The sequence below is a fragment of the Malaclemys terrapin genome, chromosome 20 (assembly GCF_027887155.1).
Source record: "Malaclemys terrapin pileata isolate rMalTer1 chromosome 20, rMalTer1.hap1, whole genome shotgun sequence".
Lineage (NCBI taxonomy): Eukaryota > Metazoa > Chordata > Testudines > Emydidae > Malaclemys > Malaclemys terrapin.
This window is the reverse complement of record NC_071524.1, coordinates 5,138,696-5,160,275: the sequence shown is the minus strand read 5'-3', so window position 1 is coordinate 5,160,275 and position 21,580 is coordinate 5,138,696. Positions and strand designations below refer to the sequence as shown.

The 21,580-nt window shown below is 50.3% G+C and overlaps 1 protein-coding gene and 1 pseudogene across 1 annotated transcript in view; one reads left to right on the top strand and one right to left on the bottom strand.

Annotated features, from left to right (window-relative positions):
- LOC128826712 (butyrophilin subfamily 3 member A1-like) overlaps positions 1 to 1,217 on the bottom strand; it is a 53,698-nt pseudogene extending 52,481 nt beyond the window's left edge.
- The window catches only part of LOC128826342 (butyrophilin-like protein 2), a 251,399-nt gene that overhangs the window by 2,287 nt on the left and 227,532 nt on the right, over positions 1 to 21,580 (top strand). The window lies entirely within an intron of this gene.

Here is a 21,580-nt window from a genome sequence, read left to right as displayed (position 1 = left end):
ACTCTCTGCACATGACAATTGCCTGGTGCTAGAGAGTGTGTTAACAGCACTAACCACTCAGGGTGAAATTCTGGCCATACTGAAATCATTGGGCGAGTTCCCATTGTTCTCTATAGGGCCAGGACTTCAGACTCAGGGTAGACACGACATGTAACATGGTGTCAGCTGGTCATGGATAACCCTAGAGTCTTAGCCTTGGGCTGTGAGCTCTTTGGGGCAGAGACGGTCTCTGTTCTGTGTCTGTGGCAGCACCCAGCACACTGGGCCCCTTGCTCCAGGACTGGGCCCCAGGTGCCACCACAATAATAACACTAGAGTGACTCCTGGGGTCACCGTGGCCAGCCAACATGATACTGACCACAGATGTCCTTTTCCACACCAAGAACAAAACCGTGTTCAGCACAGCGCTTGTCACACCAGGCTAGTTACTGCTGTTGTGTATGATTTGCATTACGGTATTGACAGGGAACGCCAGTCAGGGGTCAGGGCTCCACTGTGCCAGGTGCAGTATAGACATGTAACAATGACAGTCCCTGCCTCAGAGTACTCACCATCTGACTCTAAATGTCAGACAGGACAGAGCCAGTGGGTGAACAGACAAACCCCTCCGTGGTGAGGGGCTGGGAGGACGAGATAACAAGACAGAAAAGGGAGCGTAGCAGGGAAGCAGAGTCCCAGCTGGCCGCTAGCCTAGCCAGCGCCAGGCGGCAGCGCTCAATAGGCCCCATGGCAGAGGTAGCTCCGAGGGGGGATTTCGAGGAAGGGAAGGTGGTGGCTTTGTGAACATTGACGGAAGCTGTTCCCCCACACTTCTGGCCTGGCAGACCCTCCTCCGAAAGGCATCCATAAGGAAGGGCTGTGAGGCCCTTTTGAAGAGGCACCAATTCACCCCTGCACCCCATCACATCCTCCAGGGAAAGGCCACAAGGAACCCCAGATGGCCACACTGTGCAGTGAGGGGATAATGGGGCTGAGCAGTGACTCACACCCACCATCAGAGTTTGCCCAGCACTGATGGGAGGTGGGAGCATGCCATGGCAGGGGGGACATGCTCCCAGGGGGCAGGAGTGTGAGCAGCCCCTGAGAGTGAAGAAAAGGGGGTAATAACAGGGAGGGACCTACCTTAAGGATTCAGCATGTCCCAGGAGATGCCATGCAGCGAACCAGGGGTCCCAGCCCCACACAGAGAGCCCAAGGAACTTAACTAATATGCTGGGGCAGACGAGGAAATGGGTCCCAGAGCTGTGTGTGAACTCTGACCGGGGGAAAGTGAAAGCACCAGGGCACCTGTCACACATTAACCTGTGTATTACAGCAGATGTATTATTTGGCCAGGATCCAGGACAGGTGTTCGGTTACCTGTGGAGACACGGTGAGCAGCAAGGAGTTTATATGCCTCTGGGGTTCCCATTCATCCTCCGATCACTCAGGAGGCCCATTGCAGGTCAGCACTGAGTGCTGATACTCCCCCGCCCCTGGATCTGCTCCCCACTCCCATCCCATCCCCTTTCCTCACCACCAAGCTGCCCTTCCTGTCCCAGTTTGTGCAGCACTGTGGGGGCATTAGCAGGCTGTGCCATGCACAGAAAACAGCAGCCCAGGGGTCTAAAGTTCAGTGCAAAGTAATGCAAGCGGCTTGAACATGGGACAGGAGGTGCAGGGTATAACAGCCCCAGTGACTTCTAAGGAGGAATCGTTGTGACAGTGGGTACAAGTACTAGGGGTCATCAGTAGGGTTGAACCCAAGATCTGCCATGCCACAGCACAGGTCTCTGCCATTTGAGCTAAGGAACAAACTCAATCAGTGCGTCTTATCTGCTTATCATTTGGATAACCCTGGTTGGGTGGGATGCAGCGATTGAACCTAGGCCCTATAGAGCAAAATACATGTGTTACTATCACCTGGCTAAAGGGAGAAGTTTACTAGTTTCCTGTTTGCAGCCCATCCCAATCTTTGCCTAGAGGATCAGACACTTGTCTGGGATGTGGGAGACACACATTTGCAACCCCACTTTGAAGCAGAGACTTGAACTCAGCATGAGCATCCTCACCCCCAGGGCACAGGCCACTCTGGGCTGGGCTGCTATCCTGTGGAGACTGTTCCACTTTGTATAACTAACTACTTAAATATTAATTGGGTCATAGAGCGAGGGAATGAGAATGACTATGATCTGGGGATTGAGGGGCTCACGTGGGCAGAGGGAGCTAGGGATTCAAATCCCTCTGAATGAGGAAGACAGAAGATTTGAGTCAGTGTCTCCTACCTCCTGAGTGCCTTAATCCCCAGGCTGCAGAGTCGTTCTTCTGCTCTTTGGCCCAAGGAAGAGCAAATTATTAGCTGCTATTTAGGGGTCAAACACACACTTCTAAATATGGCCTGCACAACATATTAAAAACCTTTGCCCAGCTAAAACTAATCGGTTCAAATTCGTGAATAGTTTTGCCTTGGCCAAAACTTCATTTTTCAGCAAGTAAACTATTCATCCAGAAATCTTGCCTTGCTCTGCTTGTGAGAACTGGTTTGTTGTTGTGGGGTTGTGTTGTTGTTGTGGGGTCATTGCTGACTGCTGGGACTGCACACAAAGGGGTTTGTTTGAAGGTTTGTGACTGCTGGGGTTGCATTTTGATTGATTTTTGTAGCTGCATCCATTAGCACTGGGACATTTTCTATGTGGGATTGTTATTGTAGGGTTCTCCATAAGTGCTGAGGCTACTCATATGTTGGGGCTGCGTGCATACTGGTTTGTTATCATAGCGTCTTTTTATGAGCTGTGAGGACCTCCTGCTGGTTTGTTTTTGCAGTGTTGCTTGTGAGTGTATGGGCTGCAATCACTCTGGTTTGTTGTTGTAAGGTTTCTTGTGAGTGCTGGGGCTGGGGTTGCACTGGATTGTTATTGTAGGGCTGCTTTGTTAATAACAACAATGAAATGGAATGAGAATTCCCAGTTGTTTCCGTGTGTAAATTGCCACTATGCTCAGACTGAAACCCCCACGTGGGGTGAGGCTGTTCTTTAGGGCCGGGAAGGAGACTTCACTTCACTGTATTTCTCAGCTTTGTTTCTCAGACTCTGCCCCAGAGCAGAAACTCCTTGTTTCCCCAAAAGTCATCCCTTGGGGGGTTGGTTTCTTTTATAAACCCCACTGCTGAGATAAGGGCCAGTTTGTGGGTTGGGCCTTTCCCCCTAGGGGTTCCCCTATATCCTCTACAGCAGAGTGAGTGAGAAACTGAAGTCATGCATAACTGTGGCGGGGGGGAAGTAATCCCACTTCATGCCCCCTCAAATTAGGACCCCTCACATTGTAACATGTGACTGAGGGAAGTGGGGGAAGTGGCAGTCATAGCAGTGCACACATCCTGAATGAGCTGCTGGAGGAAAGCAGGCCATGTCCCATGGTCTCTGTCTACGCCCTGGAACAGACGCTGGGGCCCTTGAACCTGAGATATCAGGGAATGCCAGAGAGTGGCGCCCAGACCTCCAAGGATGCAGCTAATATTAGCAGAAGCAGGGAGGTGAGCACACTGGATTTTCAAATCATTTTTCTGTTGGTTTTTACCCTGGGTGTGTTTGGCAATGGCAATGTTGTTTTACAATATTTTTGGCATCAGTTTTGCTTCTTGTATAGAAGGGTCTTTTGTCTTTTGGGTGCTGGGGCTGCATATGCTGCTTTGTTATTGTAGGGTCAGACACTGACTCTGCTCACACTTCTTTGTTGTCATTTCCATGTCTGCTTTCAGAGGTGCGCTGGTTGTTAACACCCGTGTGAAGCACACAGATGTTACTTGCCCTGGCTTTAGAAGGGGAAATTGAGGCACCAGACAGGAGGGGACTTAGCAAAGCTCACACGGTGAGTCAGTAGCACAGCTGGGAATCCACCAAGCCCTGGGTGTTAGCCCCAAGATCCTTCTTCCCACCCTCTGCAATGGAAAATATCACCTCTTGTCAGTGGACTGAACTGACACCATTGGGCATGGAAGCAGAACATAACTGGGGGCTGGAATTTTTCTGAATTTAGTACAGTGATAGTTGCACCATAGCTAGGGTTGTGTTAAAGACATTTGTGTTTTTGACAGTGGAAAAAATGGTGAATATCTTTTTTATTTAAGTGAGTTTTAATACAACAAAATCTGGATTATAATATTTAGCCAGTGATGGACTGTTTGGCTTATTGATTGTACAATTTGTAGTTCTGGAAAGTTTACGATAAACTGTTGAAAAATAGGTATGTTGGTGATTTTTTCTCCCCTGGGAAATGTCTCACTTTTCTATATACTCCACTAGCAGAAAGATCCAGTCAGAGATATGGTCCACATCTGTATGTATCACTGCTTCTATAATAGTAATTCCAAGAATACCCGTTTTAGGTCAACACGTGGCATATATGTTTTTTAAAAGTACTTTAAAATGATAACATTCAATTTGTGTGCCAGTCTGAAGCTGCCAAATTTTAATATGATGACAAAAAATGTGGTGTGGCAAAAATAGAGACAGAGAGAGACCCTGGTCTCTAAGATAACAAACCACTCTGAGTGACTGGTGTACCACACCGCCTTTCAGAGTGACTAACCCAGTTTGAATTAGCTGACTTCTAACCACTATAAGCCACACTTCTCTCCCAGATTTGGTGGTAGAAGCCACGATTCCTGATCACCAATATTCTACTGCTGACAAGTGAATACTTGTGTAGCCCACCATGAAGACATTTGTCATGCCCTTCTCCATTGGCTGGCCTAGATTAAAAAGGGCCTAAATTGGGCACGTGACACTTAAGTGGCTAAAGGGAGAAGGTTGCTTTTCCAGTTTGCTGCAGATCCAAATATAAATTATTCGTCCAGCTCCACCCACAAGTGATCTGCAATAACACACACCCACAGTAACATCACAGAAGCCTAGAAACCCACCATTCTCAGTTGGCCTTGGTGCAATTGTCATTATGATAATGTTGTTTCCTCAGTGCCATTGCTTTGCATCTTGCTGTACTGTCAGGTATTATAGAGCACAGTCCCTTTCCTGGGTAGGTCTGTGCCCTGGTCTAGCTACTCAGTCAGTCTGTCAGGCCGTGGGTACGCACAGGGCCGACGAGGGCCGGGGGGGGGAAAGCAGGTACAAATTACCGGGGCCCGGTGGTCCGGAAGGGGGCCCGGGGCCCGGCTTCCCCAGCTTCCACCCTCTCGTTGGCCCTGTTTAGCCGGTCTGCCCTTGCTGGGGGGCCTGAAAAAAAATTTTCACCGGGGCCCAGTCCTGCTCTCGGCGGCCCTGGGTACGCACCAGATCTGGATGCTCCATTGAGCTTCCTGAAATCTATGTCAAGACCAACAGCTCCACCTTGTCCCTCTTGACCGTTCAGTGACTCAGCCACCCCAGACAGAGAATCTTCTTCCCCTCCTCCGTCAGACTCCGGATCATCATCTCTGGTACCTACTGCACTTTTGGTTTCAGAGGGGGAGTCCCCACACTCATACTTCGGAGGAGTTTAGATCCTAACTGTGTGGCCCAGGGCTATCTCTATTATAGGCCCAAACCGGATCCCCAAGTCCACACACTTGGGCCTGGTTTACACTATGACTTTAATTCGGATTTATCAGCTTTAATTCGAATTTACCCTGCAACCGTCCACACAACGACGCTATTTATTTCGATGTAAAGGGCCCTTTAAATCGATTTCTGTACTCCACCCCGACGAGCGGAGTAGCGCCAAAATCGATTTTAACATTTCGAATTAGGGATAGTGTGGCCGCAATTCGATGGTATTGGCCTCCGGGAGCTATCCCACAGTGCATCATTGTGACCGCTCTGGACAGCAATCTAAACTCGGATGCACTGGCCAGGTAGACAGGAAAAGCCCCACGAACATTTGAATTTCATTTCCTGTTTGCCCAGCGTGGAGAGCACAGGTGACCACAGATAGCTCATCAGCACAGGTAACCATGCAGGCTGATAATCGAAAAAGAGCACCAGCATGGACCGTGAAGGAGGTACTGGATCTGATCGCTGTATGGGGAGAGGATTCAGTGCTTGCAGAACTTCGTTCTAAAAGACGAAATGCAAAAACTTTTGAAAAAATCTCCAAGGGCATGATGGAGAGAGGCCACAATAGGGACTCTGAGCAGTGCCGTGTGAAAGTCAAGGAGCTCAGACAAGCCTATCAAAAAACAAAGGAGGCAAACGGTCGCTCCGGGTCAGAGCGACCCGCCGAGCTGCATGCAATTCTAGGGGGGGCTGCCAGCACTACCCCACCTGTGATCGTGGATTCTGGGTCGGGGATAGTCTCATCAGCGACGCCTGAGGATTCTGCCGATGGGGGAGAGGAGGAGGAGGAGGATGAGGATGAGCTTGCAGAGAGCACACAGCACTCCGTTCTCCCCAACAGCCAGGATCTTTTTCTCACCCTGACTGAAGTACCCTCCCAAGCCTCCCAAGCCAGTACCCAAGACTCTGACCCCATGGAAGGGACCTCAGGTGAGTTTACCTTTTAAAATATAAAACTTGTTTTAAAAGCAAATGGTTTTTAATGATTACTTTGCCCTGAGGACTTGGGATGCATTCGCGGTCAGTTCAGCTACTGGAAAAGTCTGTTAACGTGTCTAGGGATGGAGCGGAAATCCTCCAGGGACATCTCCATGAAGCTCTCCTGGAGGTACTCCAAAAGCCTTGCCACAAGGTTTCTGGGCAGTGCATCCTTATTCCCTCCTCCATGGTAGGACACTTGACCACGCCATGCTTGCAGCAAGTAATCTGGTATCATTGCCTGACAAAGCCTGGCAGCGTATGGTCCCGGTGTTTGCTGGCATTCAAGCAACATCCGTTCTTTATCTTGTTGTGTAATCCTCAGCAGAGTGATATCACTCCTGGTAACCTGGTTGAAATACGGGAACTTAATTAAGGGGACAGAGGTGGCCGTTCCTACTGGGCTGTTTGCCTGTGGCGGAAAATAAATCCTTCCCTGCAGTTAGCCAAGCGCAGATGGGAAATTGGCCCTGAGTTTTTCGCGTTTGGCTAGCAGGGATCTTCCCTGTTACCAGCCACGCGGTGGGGGGAGGGGTACCGTGATCATCCCAGAGAATTCATGGCGGGAGGGGGGCGGCGGCGGGGGGGGGGGTTAGTTTGGTGCCTGCAGGGATCTTCCCTAATACCAGCCACGCGGTGGGGGGGAGGGGTACAGCGATCATCCCAGAGAATTCATGGCGAGAGGCGGGGGGTGGTTAGCTTGTTTTCTGCTGCTGCTGAATGTTAACAGAAAAACCGCAGCACTCTACAGGCTATGCTTGATATGTGGGAAAGGAGGGCGCAGAAGCTTTAAAACAATGGCTTACCATGGCCGCATGCAAGCCGAATTCTGTTGCCCAGACCTGTGATCTCTAGCAGCAAAGCCACAGGCACTCAGCATTAAGAGGCAAAATGCGACCTTGCACAGAAATCACATGTGCTATGTAATGTGAATAGTGTTGGTTACCGTGAAAGAGTATAAGCATTGTTCTGCAAAATGTAGCTTTTTAAACAATTCTCTCTTTTTTCCCCTCCCTACAGCAGCTGCAAATTCCTCAAGCCTCCCTCCTCCATCCCGAAGGTTATCACAGATAAGGCGTCGTAAGAAGAGAACGCGAGACGAGATGTTTTCTGAAATTATGGAATCCAGCCGCAGTGACAGAGCTCATCTGAATGAGTGGAAGGAAACAGTTTCAAAGTATAGGAAAGAAGCCAGTGAACGTGAGGACAGGAGGGACCAATGTGAGGAGAGGAGGGACCAACGTGAGGAGAGGAGAGACGCTCGAGATGAGAGGTGGCGGCAGGAAGACCAGAGGAGGCAGGATGCAACGCTGGGGCTGCTGCGTGAGCAAACAGACATGCTCCGGCGTCTGGTGGAGCTTCAGGAACGGCTGCTGGAAAACAGACTGCCGCTTCAGCCCCTGTTCCCCCCTCCCCCCTCCCCATGTTCCGTATCCTCCTCACCCAGACGTGTAAGCATGCGGGGGGGGAGGCTCCGTACACCTTCCCATTCCACCCCAGTAGACAGCCCAAGCAAAAGGCTGTCATTTTTTTAACCTTTTCTTTGTGGCTTTTTCCTTCCCAGCAATCCTCCCAAATACCACCCGGGTTCCCTCCCTCTTTTTCTAATCTATTAATAAAGAATAAATGATTTTTAAATGATAGTGACTTTATTTGGTTTGAAAGAAAGCTGGGGGAAGGGGGAGGGTGGGTTCCTTACAGAAAATCAGTCAATAAAGGGGGCGGGTTTTCATGAAGGAGAAACAAACAGATATTTCACACTGTAGCCTGGCCAGTCATGAAACTGGTTTTTAAAGCTTCTCTGATGCACAGCGCTTCCTGGTGTGTTCTTCTAATCGCCCTGGTGTCTGGCTACGCGTAATCAGCAGCCAGGCGATTTGCCTCAGCCTCCCACCCCGCCATAAAGGTCTCCCCCTTACTTTCACAGAGATTGTGGAACACACAGCAAGCAGAAATAACAATGGGGAGATTTCTTTGGCTGAGGTCAGAGCGAGTCAATAATGATCACCAGCGACCTTTTAAACGGCCAAATGCACATTCTACCACCATTCTGCACTTGCTTAGCCTGTAGTTAAACAGCTCCTGACTCCTGTCCAGGCTGCCTGTGTACGGCTTCATGAGCCATGGCATTAAGGGGTAGGCTGGGTCCCCAAGAATAACTATTGGCATTTCAACATCCCCAAAGGTTATTTTCTGGTCCGGAAAGTAAGTCCCTTGCTGCAGTCCTTTAAACAGAGTAGTGTTCCTGGAGCGTCATGAACCCTTCCCGCCCAGCCCGCGTTGATGTTGGTGAAATGTCCCTTGTGATCCACAAGTGCTTGCAGCACCATTGAAAAGTACCCCTTGCGGTTTATGTACTCGGTGGCTTGGTGCTCCGGTGCCAAGATAGGGATATGGGTTCCGTCTATCGCCCCACCACAGTTAGGGAATCCCATTGCAGCAAAACCATCCACTATAGCCTGCACATTTCCCAGAGTCACTAACTTTCGTAGCAGCACCTGAGTGATTGCTTTGGCTACTTGCATCACAGCAGCCCCCACAGTAGATTTGCCCACTCCAAATTGATTCCCGACTGACCGGTAGCTGTCTGGCGTTGCAAGCTTCCACAGGGCTATCGCCACGCGCTTCTCAACTGTGAGGGCTGCTCTCATCTTGGTATTCTGGCGTTTCAGGGCAGGGGACAGCAAGTCACAAAGTTCCATGAAAGTGCCCTTACGCATGCGAAAGTTCCGCAGCCACTGGGAATCGTCCCAGACCTGCAACACTATGGGGTCCCACCAGTCTGTGCTTGTTTCCCTTGCCCAGAATCGGCGTTCCATGGATAGAATCTGCCCCATTAACAACATGATCTCCAAAGCACCGGGGCCCGTGGTTTCACAGAATTCTGTATCCGTGTCCGTGTCCATGTCCATGTCAATGTCCTCATCATGCTTGTTGCTGCGCTGCCGCTGCCGCTGCCTCCTCACCTCGTTTTTCTGGTCCTGGCTGAGCATAAACTCCACGAGAACGCGCGAGGTGTTTACAATGTTCATGACTGCTGTCTTGAGCTCAGCGGGCTCGATGCTTGCCGTGGTATGGAGTCTGCAGTGTTCACCCACCCAGGAAAAAAGGCGCGAAAATGGTTGTCTGCCGTCCGTTGCTTTCATGCAGGGAGGGAGGAGGGAGGGAGGAGGTGAGGCTGTACCCAGAACCACCTGCGACGATGTTTTTTGTCCCATCAGGCACTGGGATCTTAACCCACAATCCCAATGGGCGCGGGAGACTGCGGGAACTATGGGATAGCTATGGGATAGCTACCCACAGTGCAACGGTGCAGAAATCGACGCTAGCCCCGGTACTTGGACACACACCACCGAATTAATGTGCTTAGTGTGGCCGCATACATTTCGACTTTATACAACCTGTTTTTCAAATCCGAATTATATAAATTCGGATTAATCCCCTAATGTAGACATACCCTAAACTCTGAGGAAGGTCAGACTAGGACTCACAGCTGCTGCTAAACCTCAGGGCCCATCTCCAGTTGCTCTGTCCCAGTCCAGCATCTCCCTTATCCCCGGTCCCCTCTTGCACTGATCAGCCACAACCATCTTAGTGTTTAGAAATGTGAGCCAGCTTGGAGTCTTTAAACCGAGAAGGGACGACTTTTTCTACAAGATAGGCTCTAGTTCAGCCAGAAGTTAGCAGCTTAATGCAGGGGTCCCTGGGGGAGGCTCTCTGGCCTGGGCTCTGCAGATGCTCAGACTAGATGGTCCCATTGGTCCCTTTTGGCGTTTAAATGTATGACTATGAAAATAAGCTGCCCTGGAAACCTCATGAGACTAGAGAGAGCAAGAATGAGGCAGGTTAGCGTGTGAGGACAAAAATAACATTGTGTGAGTGGGTTATTCAATCCCACATCACAGCGTGTGATACGCCCCCGCCCTGCTGAGGTCACGCCGGGGAGAGCTCATGGCTGGGCAGGGGCAGAGGTGTCTGTACAGGAGACTCTGCAGATACTCAGGGTGCTGTGAGCTCATCCTGAGGTTCCCCCCTTGCGCTGCTGCATGGAGCAGCTGGACTGTGTGTGCAGAGAGTCGCTGAGCAGGAGTTGATGCTCATGGCAACAACACTCCTCTCCCTTCCCTCTTCTGAGCAGCAACTGGTTGCTCTCTCGTCCTGCTCTGGCTCCATCAATATCCCCTGCAGGGCTGGGAAGATGGGTTTAATTCTGCCCAGACTGGCCTGGGGTTTGGGCCAGTGGAAGAGAAGCAGGATCTAGCCCAGAAGTGTGTGAGGATAAAACCCATTAACAAGTGTGAGGGGCTCAGATACTCGAATGACAGGGGATGTACAAGGACAGGCAGAGCATTGATGGGAAGAGCTGTTTATCTCAGGGCTTTGCTATACACAGGGAATTTTACCAGTATAATTAAACCACTCTAGCTTTGCTAGTGTAACGCCCATGGGGACACTCTTATTGTGGAATCAGAGCCTTTGCCAGGTTTATTCATAGATTCTAAGGCCAGAAGGGACCATTGTGATCACATAGTCTAACCTCCTGTATAACACAGGCCAGAGAACTGCCCCCAAATAATTCCTGTTTGACCTAGGCCAGTGAAGTCAGTGGAGTCTTTCCGTTGACACCAAGGTGCTTTGGATCAGGCCCTTTCTGAGCAGCATTGTCTGAGCCACGAGCAGGGCCCGACTGCCATCCAAGGGTGCCAGCAGCTCAGCCTGAACCACAGCCCCGGGGATCACTCTGGGTTAGAGCTGCCAAAATGCAGTGATGTAAAAAGGACAGATTTTTGAAAATGAGAGTTTTTGTCAAACATTTTCATCTTTTCCAAAGTTTCCATTTTTAAAAAGAAAAAATTAAAACTGTTTTGGGGGTTTTGTAAAAACAAAACTGGAAAATTAAAAGAGAAAATGAAAATGTACATTTAAAACCCAACTTTTTCAGAGAATTTTTGAAAAGTTTTCAGGTTTTGGTTTCCCCTCCTTCCCTTTTTACCATTTTGCCACCAAGAAAGGGGAAAAACGGGGAAACAATATTTTTCACATAAGGTTTTTAAATATTTTTTTATAAATTGCAACAAATATTTATCCCCTTTTCACTCTGTCGTCTTCTGGGCACTGCTTATAACAGGGAGTCTCACACTGTGCTCCTCTGACCCTAACCTGAGCATTTGAGTCCACCTGAACATCCCCTGTCCAGCTGCTCTGCAGAGTTGATTCCATCCCAGTAGTGAAATGTGCCCAGCCACCATCCCAGGACAATCCACTTGAGCATCAATTACTCTGCAAAGTTGCTCTGCCTTGTGCTCCTGACAGATTTCCCTTGAGGCCCTCCTACTGTTTGGCTTCCTTCTGTTCACAAGACTATTATTTTTTCTTACATGTTTCTTTGGCCTGTTGCCCTGGTTCCCCCACTTGCTTAGTCACACTGATTTTGGCTCCCCACTTGCTCAGAGATCACTTCTGGATGTTCTTTCTCAGCTGCCTTGTGTTCTTCCCCATCTGGCAGTGCCCTGGTACCCATCTCTCAGCAGGGACAGCAGACTCCTCAGAAACCCAGAATGGGGAGTGGGGGCATTCAGGGCAGGACAAGACGAAGTGGCTGGAGCTGGGTGTGGTGGACGGGGCAAGTGGAGACTAAGAAGGTGGGGAAGCCAGTGCAGTCCCATGGTTGCTGTTCTCTGGGGGTGAAATTCACCCCTGTGCAGAGGGTCCCACATGAGGCCCAGACACCATTTATTTTCCTCTTAAGCCAAGAGGGTGAATTTGTCCCTGGGGGAGCTGGGTCCTTCTCACCAGGGACTGGAGACCAGGGTGGAGACAAAAGGTTCAGACTCATCCAACATCCCAGGTCTCCCAATCACCTAGTGACGTTTCATCCTGGCCCAGCTGTGCCTTTAGCCAGGGGGCTGTCTCGGTCCCCAGGCAGTGAGATGGGATGGGAGGCGTTTCCTCAGTGATATGTTTAGACTCAAACAAGCAAACCAGGCCCCTTTGGTTCTCAATCTTGCAGCCCAAAATAGAGATCCTGTGGCCAGGGTGGGGAAGGGGGATGGCGCAGGGCAGGAAACGGGAAGCGGTGATGAATATCAAACTTGAGAAGGGGACAGAGCAGGTCAGAGAGAGGCTGCAGCGTCTCTGCAGCCTGAGCCCTGCAGACCCCTGGGGCCCCAGGAGCAGGGAGAGGGGCTGTCTGGAGAATCCAACCCTGGGGAGCTCACAGGGGCAGATCAGAGCAGAGAGAGAGACCGGAGCTTCCCTTCTGCTGAAGTGGGGGCAGGTAGGAGCAGGGAGCGACTGTGAATTGTTCCCTCCTGATCTCATTCAGGAGCAAAAGCCGCTGAGCTGTTTCCATCCTGATCTGTTCCTGCCACTACCTCGATGATCCTGTCTCTGTGCCTCTTGCTTCTCTGTGAGTATCTGGGAATCCTGCGCTAATGTGAATATTACCCAGAGCAGCGCCTGGCCCAGACTGTCAGCAAATCTTCTTTAGAGGGAAAGAAATGGGAACCAGTGTAAACACTGAGTGTGAGAGCTACTGGGCCAGATCCCCAGCTGGTGTAAATCAGTGTCGCTCCATTGGAGTGAATGCTGGTTTACACCAGCTGAGAATCTGGCCCTCTAGACAGTTGGCCCCAGCTCAGCCCCAGACACCAGTGCGCGAGGAATCTGCCATGCCCCAGATCTAGCGTCCTGCCTGGTTTGCTTCTTCAGCAAAACAGAAATCAGAATTTTTTCCTATTAAAGACAATTTTTGTCTCTGAAGATGGACCTCAGAAAAGGGGAGGATTTTATCTCCAGCACTAACCACACGGCACCTTTCTGTTCCCAGTGCTGAGTTCCAGCAGCCAGGAGATCTGCTCTGCTCCCGGTGAGTCCGTCTATCTGATTGTTCCCAATCTGCCCATGGCATTTACCCCTCCCGCTCCAGTTGTCCAGCTGGGATGCTCCCTGCTTGGTGCGGTGCCAGTGGCAATGGCATGGGAAGGCGAACGGGCTGTGTGGGATCTGAGCAGGGATTTGGCCGACTCTTCCCTTTCCTGCTGCCTCTCGGCTCAGCTCTGACCTGGGACTGTTGTGACATGTGGGTCAGAGAAAAGAAGAACAGGAGTACTTGTGGCACCTTAGAGACTAACAAATTTATTAGAGCATAAGCTTTCGTGGACTACAGCCCACTTCTTCGGATGCATCCATGCCTGTCCAACCCCCAGGGCATTGGCCCTGGGGAGGAGAGAATGCCCTGGCTCTGACCCCAAGGAATTTACCTTCCCACGCTCTGGCTCCCAACTCCTCATGGCTGACGGTCTCTTCACATGGACTCAGCCTGCACCTCATTCTTAATGTCAGCAGCACCGTTAATAGTCAGCCCTGGGCAGGCAGGTGGCGCTCGAGAAGGTACGGCCAGAAGGGACTATTATATAACCCAGGCTGAGTTCCCGTATGACCCAGGCCAGTGAGATGCGCCCAGCGACCCTGTGTCCAGCCCAGCAGGGGCTAGCGGAGCCATTTCTGGCTGCATGGGGAAGGCAGCAGCAGGGGGCCCCGCTGGGGTGGGGAAGGTGGTGGGCAGATATTGACCTACCCAGTGACAGCAGCAATTCCCCTGTGAGTTCAGAGCTGGGTCCCATCGCCCTGGCAATTCCCGGGAAAGGGGAATCCACTCCCTGCTGCTGCTCCAAGACCTTCACTTAGCTTGGGCCTGGACTCGCCCCCCGTGCCAGCTGGGGGACTGGGCGGAGAGAGGGACACAAGGAAAGGGAGGATGTTAGAGCAGACGTCAGAGGGCTTAAGGACTGGACACAGCTCCTTGGCTGTCGGCTGCCAAGCTCCTTGGGGCAGCGACTGTGCTTCAATGCATGGGCTGAAGGGACAGACCGAGGTGTTGGCCAGACTCTAGACAGCCCTCAATCGCCAGGGGCCGGCCTCGCTGAGGGGTCACCTCTCTCCTGGCCATACTGCCCCAGCTGGGCCAGCGGGGTGCCCGCATAGGGACCCCTTGTTCTAGGAGAGTGAGCAGCACCCGACAATGGAAGCCCAGCCCAGCTGAACCTCCGACTCTTCAGCAACCGAAATAATCCCACTTAATAAAGCTTCCGGTCACAAGAGAGAGCTCGTGCCCCTGTCTGCACAGCTCGGCTGGAATCAGAGATTCCATCTGAGACATGGTACAGACCCACCTGCTATTTCCTTCCTATCCCATTGACAGTGCTGGGCATCTCCAACACCCCACTGACAGCTCCGACCCATTCCCCTTCCCAGGCGCTCTCCCTGCTCCCACCTTCTACTTGCGCCAGACGTCTGCCCAGCCAGGGGACTCCGTGCTCCTCAAGTGCTTCATGTTCTCCCAGCACCTGGCCACCCGCGTCATCTTCTGCAAGGACGGGGAGGAGGTTTCGTCCCAGAGGGGCTTGGAGGAGAAAGTCATCTACAGCTATGACCATGTGGTGTCTGGGGGTAACTCTGGGAATTACACCTGTGGGTACGAGATCAAGGACAGCGACAACTGGGTGACCCAATCCCAGCTCAGCCCCACCCAGCTCCTCAGTGTCACTGGTAAGGTGTGTGCGTGTGTGTGTGTCCATATCCCAGCTCAGCTCTGCCCAGCAACTCAGCATCATATGAAATGGGGGGGTGAACGGCAGAGCGAGAACAACAATTCAATAAGAAACCCTTGAAAATCCAAATGCTGAAATTCATCAAAATCTGAAACAAAAAATTTCTAACAAAACATCTTTGTTCAAAATTTGACACAGGGAACCCCGCCCTGAATTTTCACCATCTCAGCTCAGATGGCTCAACCCAGACAGGTCGGGGACACAGACATCATAGAAATGTTGGGCTGGAACCTCAAGTTGTCATCAAGTCCAGCCCTCTGCACTGAGGCAGGACCCAGTAAACCTGGACCATCCCTGATAGGAATTCGTCCAATCTGTTTTAAAATCCTCCAATGACAGGGATTCCACAACCTCCCTTGGAAGCCTATTCCAGAGCTTCACTTGCCCTATAGTAAGAAAGCTTTTCCTACTGTCTAACCTAATGCTCCCTTGATGCAGATTAAGCCCATTACTGCTTCTCCTACCTTCAGTGGGCACTGAGAACAATTGATCACTGTCCTAACCCTAACCCTGAGCATATTTGGAGACTGTTATCAGATTCCCCCCTTAGGTTTCTTTTCTCAAGACAAAACATGCCCCGTATTTTTAACCTTTCCTCCTAGGTCATAGATTCATAGATTCTAGGACTGGAAGGGACCTCGAGAGGTCATCGAGTCCAGTCCCCTACCCGCATGGCAGGACCAAATACTATCTAGACTTTTTTTTTCTAGTGCTTTTCTAAACCTTTCATCATTTTTGTTGCTCTTCTCTTGACTCTCTCCAAATTGTCCACAACTTTCCTAAACTGTCACACCCAGAACTGGACCCTGTACTACAGCTGAGGCCTCATCAATTCCGAGCAGAGTGGGACAATGACCTCCCGTGTCTTACATACAATGTTAGCCCTTTTCACAACTACGTCACACTGCTGACTCAGATTCAGTGTGTGACCCACTCTAACCCCGGGCCCCTTTCAGCAGCACAGCCACCAGCCAGGTATTGCCCATGGTGTAGTTGTGTTAGGGCAGCGTATGGGCCTGGAGTGGGGCCATGCTCAGCTCTGATCTCTTGTGTGTTTATTGCCTAGGTGATGACTCTAGCAGCAGCAACGGGCGTTCCTACCCAAAAGGTGAATAATTCTGAAGCATTTCTTTATTCTGGGGACTCTATTTAGGGAAAGGTGTGTCCTGGGCTGGGTAACCCCCAGTCTGAGTGTTATCGCCATGATGATGGATGTAGAGGAAACACACAACGACGCAATAGGGTGACAGACTTGTCCAATGAGGCGCATTCTCCCTGTATCTCTCCCAGGCTTTAACCAGCATTGCTGAGCCAGGCAACATCTTTGCAGGGCAGGAAAATGGCTCTTTCAAAGGGGGAATCCCGCCCGGTCTGATGGGTAAGAGTTTCCTCTGGAGTTCACTGACCCCCCTCTGCTAAACCGGCAGCAATGAATTATTTCCTCCCTCTGCACTCATTGTATTTGTTGTTGTTCTGGCAGGAGGCACTAGAGGCATCATCACACCTGGGCTCATAAATTCTGTCTCTCTGTGTAATTAGTTATTTACGTTCTGTGCTCCATTCCTGGAACAGAGGTGTCACAAACAGCATGCAGGCAAACCCTTCTTTCAGGAATCTCAGCCCAGCACCAGAGCCCAGTTCCCAGGCAGCAACCGTGCCCCAGGAACTGACTTTACCAGAGTCCAAACCTGACTGTTTGTCTCAGCTCCTGTCAAGGCTGGATCCCCACTTTGAACTTTAGGGTACAAATGTAGGGGCCTGCATGAAAACTTCTAAGCTTAACTACCAGCTTAGCTCTGGTTCCGCTGCCACCATTTCAATTTTTCCCTCCCTGGGAAGCCTTGAAGAACCTTCACCAATTCCCTGGTGAATACAGATCCAAAACCCTTGGATTTTAAAACAAGGAAAAATCAATCAGGTTCTTAAAAAGAAGGCTTTTAATTAAAGAAAAAGGTAAAAATCATCTCTGTAAAATCAGTATGGAAATTAACCTTACAGGGTAATCAAACTTAAAGAGCTTAGAGGACTCCCCTCTAGTCTCAGGTTCAAAGTACAGCAAACAAAGATAAAAACTCTAGTAAAAGGTACATTTACAAGTTGAGAAAACAAAGGAAAACTAACACGCCTTGCCTGGCTATTTACTTACAAGTTTGAAATAGGAGAGACTTGTTTAGAAAGATGTGGAGAACCTGGATTGATGTCTGGTCCCTCTCAGTCCCGAGAACGAACACACTCCCAAACAAAGAACACAAACAAAAGCCTTCCCCCCCGCAAGATTTGAAAGTATCTTGTCCCCTTATTGGTCCTTTAGGTCAGATGTCAGCCAGGTTACCTGAGCTTCTTAACACTTTACAGGGCAAAGGATTTTGGAGTCTCTGGCCAGGAGGGATTTTATAGTACTGTACACAGGACAGCTGTTACCCTTCCCTTTATAGTTATGACAGCTCCTCACAAAGCATTTATATCAGCAAACCAACCCACCCTCTCCTGAGGACACAGCTGGTGCCAAGGCCTCGTGCTGCCCTCTGCCCAGGGCGGGGTCGCTCCTGTGGTGAACTGCCAACCACACTGGAGAGGGGTGATAGGTCCGGGGCTGCTGCATCTGACACTGGCTCTTGTGAGGCCTTTGCACAGAATCCTTGTGCAGCCTGAGCAAACCTGAGCAAACTTGGTCAAGAGTGACCCTGTGCTGGGGGAAAGTGAGGAGCCTCCCCAACAACCTCCATCTTTTAGGCCTCCCGTCAGGGGAACATGCCCCCCTGCAGCATGATCCCCCATATATCTAGGCCTCTGGGAGCTCACGCAGGGTCTCCGTTACAGAGCTGCTGCTGTGTGTGTAGTGCTGGCACTGCAGTCCCACACGTTGCTTTGCACACAGCCATCACCATGTCCCTTTCCATGTTCCAGGGCCAGACATGTTGACCATCGTCATCTGGGCTACTCGCTGCACCCTGGTTTTGCTCCTCCTGGTGTCTGCGCCCATCATCACCTTCATGCTGGAGAAATGGGACCTGCCCCAGCCTGCGGGGCTGGAGGAGACTCGGGGGAGCGTGAGCATTTTGCAGGGGGAGGCAATGGGTGAACCCCATTGACCAACTGTGAGCACGAGGAAGCGTAAGGAGGGGGCTGGGGAAATACCAGTGACCAGCTCTGAGCGGGTGTTGGGGAGACGCCATTGGTCAGTGCTGCAGAATACGCCCCTGTGGTAACAGTTTTTGCCCAGGTAACTCCTCCAGCCTCCTTCAGTTCCCCTCCCTTCCCCCATCAGGGTCATTGTCAGTCACTGACTAGGGTTGCCAACTTTCTATTGGCTGAAAATCGGACCCCTGAGGCCTTGCATCTGCCTGCCTCTTTCCCCAAGGCCCTGCCCCTTCTCTGCCTCTTCCCAGCCCCCACCCCCACTCCCAGGCTTGCTCCTCTCCTGCTTCCCCACATCACTCTCTGCTCTTCACCCCATTCCTCCTCTCTGGATCATCTCCTGTCCCGCTGGGCTCCCTCTGCTCCAGGGCTGCGATGGGAGCTGCTGTAGCCTGATGCAGGTAGGAAGCAGGCACTGGCGTGGGTTGATGACCCGGCACCTCGCCCCCTCTCCCAGTAACTGGACCTTCAGGGTCCGGTCAGTAAACCTGACCAGACACTGCTAGGTCCCCTTTTTGACTGGATATTCCAGACAGAAACTGGGCACCCAACATTGGCAACCCCCTGCCCTGCAGCCAGCAGACCTCTGCTCACTCCCAGCCAGGCCAGGGCCACGCCGAGCTCTGTCAGATCTTAGCTGTGCCACGAACTGCTCCAGCCAGACAGCTCAGCCCAGCTCCTTCCTTCTCTACAAATAATCCCTTCTGCAGAGGGGCTGTAAATTTAGAGGAGGAGGATGAGCGAATGGTTAAGCACCAAAGTAGCACTTCTGGGAGATTGGGGTTCAATTCCCAGCTCTGCTATAGAGCCCTTGGGCCTGTCACTTCCTCTACCTGGGCCTCAGCTCCCCATCTGTGAAATGGGGATAATAATTCTGCCTTGTCTCAGGGGAGAATTTTCAAAGTCCCTAAGGGATTTAGGAGCACAAATGCATGACTGTGCTCTGTGCCCACTGCTTTGTGCTTGCAAGGCCCTCAAGTGCTTTTGAAAATTCTCCCAAAGAATTAGACTGTGAACTCTTCTGACGGGGGCCTGTCTCTCGATAAGGGTGTGTCTGCACAAGGAAATTGACCAGCAGAACTATACTGTAAATAATCATTGCAGTTATCTCAGGATAACTCCCTGTGGGGACACCCTTATTCCAGAATTAGAGCACCTCGGTCAGGGTTAATTTACACAATTTTCACCCTGAGGTAAACTGGAAAAAGCCCCTTATATGCTGGAGTAAGAGCATCCCCAGCGGGAGTTATTCCAGGATAGCTGTAGTGATTTAGCTAGATCAGCATAGTTCTGCTGGTCAATTTCCAATGCAGAATCCATTAGTGTCTGTGCAGCACCCAGCACAAAGGGGCCCTGACCTTGGCTTGGGTCTACAGGGGCTGCTGTAATGTATAAAATCACAGGAAATTGCAGAAGGAGGCTCGGTGAGCAGGAGCTAAGGAACGAGGTCTCTGTTTCTGATTTGTTATTCTGTACTGTGAATAAATTGTAAAATCAGTGGCTTGACCACACTCTGGTTCCTTATGAAATGTATTCAGGAGCCCAAGTAACCAATATCAGTCAGGTTTATTGCTTTAAAACAATAATAATAAAACATAAGGGAAAGGTTCAATACGATACCAGTCTCTGGGAAGCATCTCATGCAGCGTTGTTACATTCCCCTTATACAAAAGGTGTGTTCCCCAAGTTACACCCCTAAAGCCCTCTTTTTATACCCTAACTGTTTAGAGGTACAAGGTGCTGGGTATGTCATCTGAGACTAGATTTAACCAATCAGCTTTCTACCTTGTTTTTCTGGTACCATGGTGTATGCCTTATTTCTTTGTTCTGAACACATGGTACCAAAGGGCATGACGGTAACACCTAGGTCTGTATTAGGTTGGAACAATCATATGTTTTGTCCTCTTCCTTTAACATTTCAAGTACAGACCTGTAAGAGTAGCTCCCCACCTGTGGCTATGATAAAACACTCACATGTCCTGGTCTGACAGTTTTCCTATTTATAAGCCAAAGCTTCCTTCAGCAAATCCAAGATGTGATAGGATACTTGGCACAAGTGAACAGGACTATAATAAAGGTGTAGGTCAACTTAGGCTATATAATTGCTCTAATATTTGTACTTAATACTATTTGTGATTTATATATATATATATATATATAGTGAGGATAATACATGTTATTAATAAGAGAGATACAGATGCTAGCCAGCACAACAGTAACCTGCTGGGGTTTTCTTCTGTCTCCACTGGCTGCTTGGGTTTCAGATATTAGCCTGTGAGCTCTTTGGGGCAGGGGCTGTCATTTGCTCTCTTTGTACAGCGCCCAGCTGGTCTCTAGGTGATACCACAATAGAAATGTTAAAGCAGAGAGTGCAGAGTGTCTGAGTGAAAGGTCCCGTTTCCTGTTAATTATTTGGGTATCTCTTGTTAGTTTCCTTGGTGTTTATTTTCAGATCAGTGTAAAATTCCCATCAGGGGAGCCACAGGATTACAGGCCAGAGAACAGCGACTAGGGCTAATCTGTGAGTGGTTGTGGGGGCATTTCCCACCACTGGAAGAGCACATCCCCTTGGATGTCTCACGTCTATAGAGGGTTTTCAGCGATATGCATTTGGCTGCATTTCACACCGGGAATGTCAATGGTGCTGCTAGGTTTCCACTGTGGGGTTTATAGACAATGTACAATTCTTAAAGTAGGGGAAAGGAGATAACAAGAAACCCCTGGAAATATTTCATCTCTGACCCCTGCAACTTTGTGCCAGTGAAGGCACCTTCTCATCCACTAGATGGCACTTTGCACCAGTCCCAGTGGAAAACTCCATCTTACCTGTGTTGGTCCAATCAAAGATATTACACCCCCCATCTTGGCTCGCTATTTTTTTTTAGTCACCCATTAATGTTGCCATCTACTGACCAAAAACTATAATTGCAACTGTGAAAATTTGTCATGGTTTTTGTCTCTATACCAGAGTGAGTGAGAAGCTGAAGCCACCTATAGTGGGGGAGGGAGAAATCCCATTGGCTGCCCCCTCACGTCAGGATCCTCACACTGTTACATGTGACTGAGGGGAGCAGGGGCAGTGGCAGTCACATAAGTGGACAGTCCCTGAATGTGCTTCTGGAGGAAAAGAGGCTGCGCCCCATCCCAGAGTCTGTGCCCTGAGCAGAAGTCTGGGCCCTACCTACCACCTAAGCTGGAACAAGGATGTACCAGGGGAAAGGATTGTGCCCAGATTAGGAAGGCATCCAGTCTGTGAAAGAAATGTATTGAAATATCTCTGAGGGTGAGATCTTATCTATATTCAGTTGTATTACTGTATTAAGC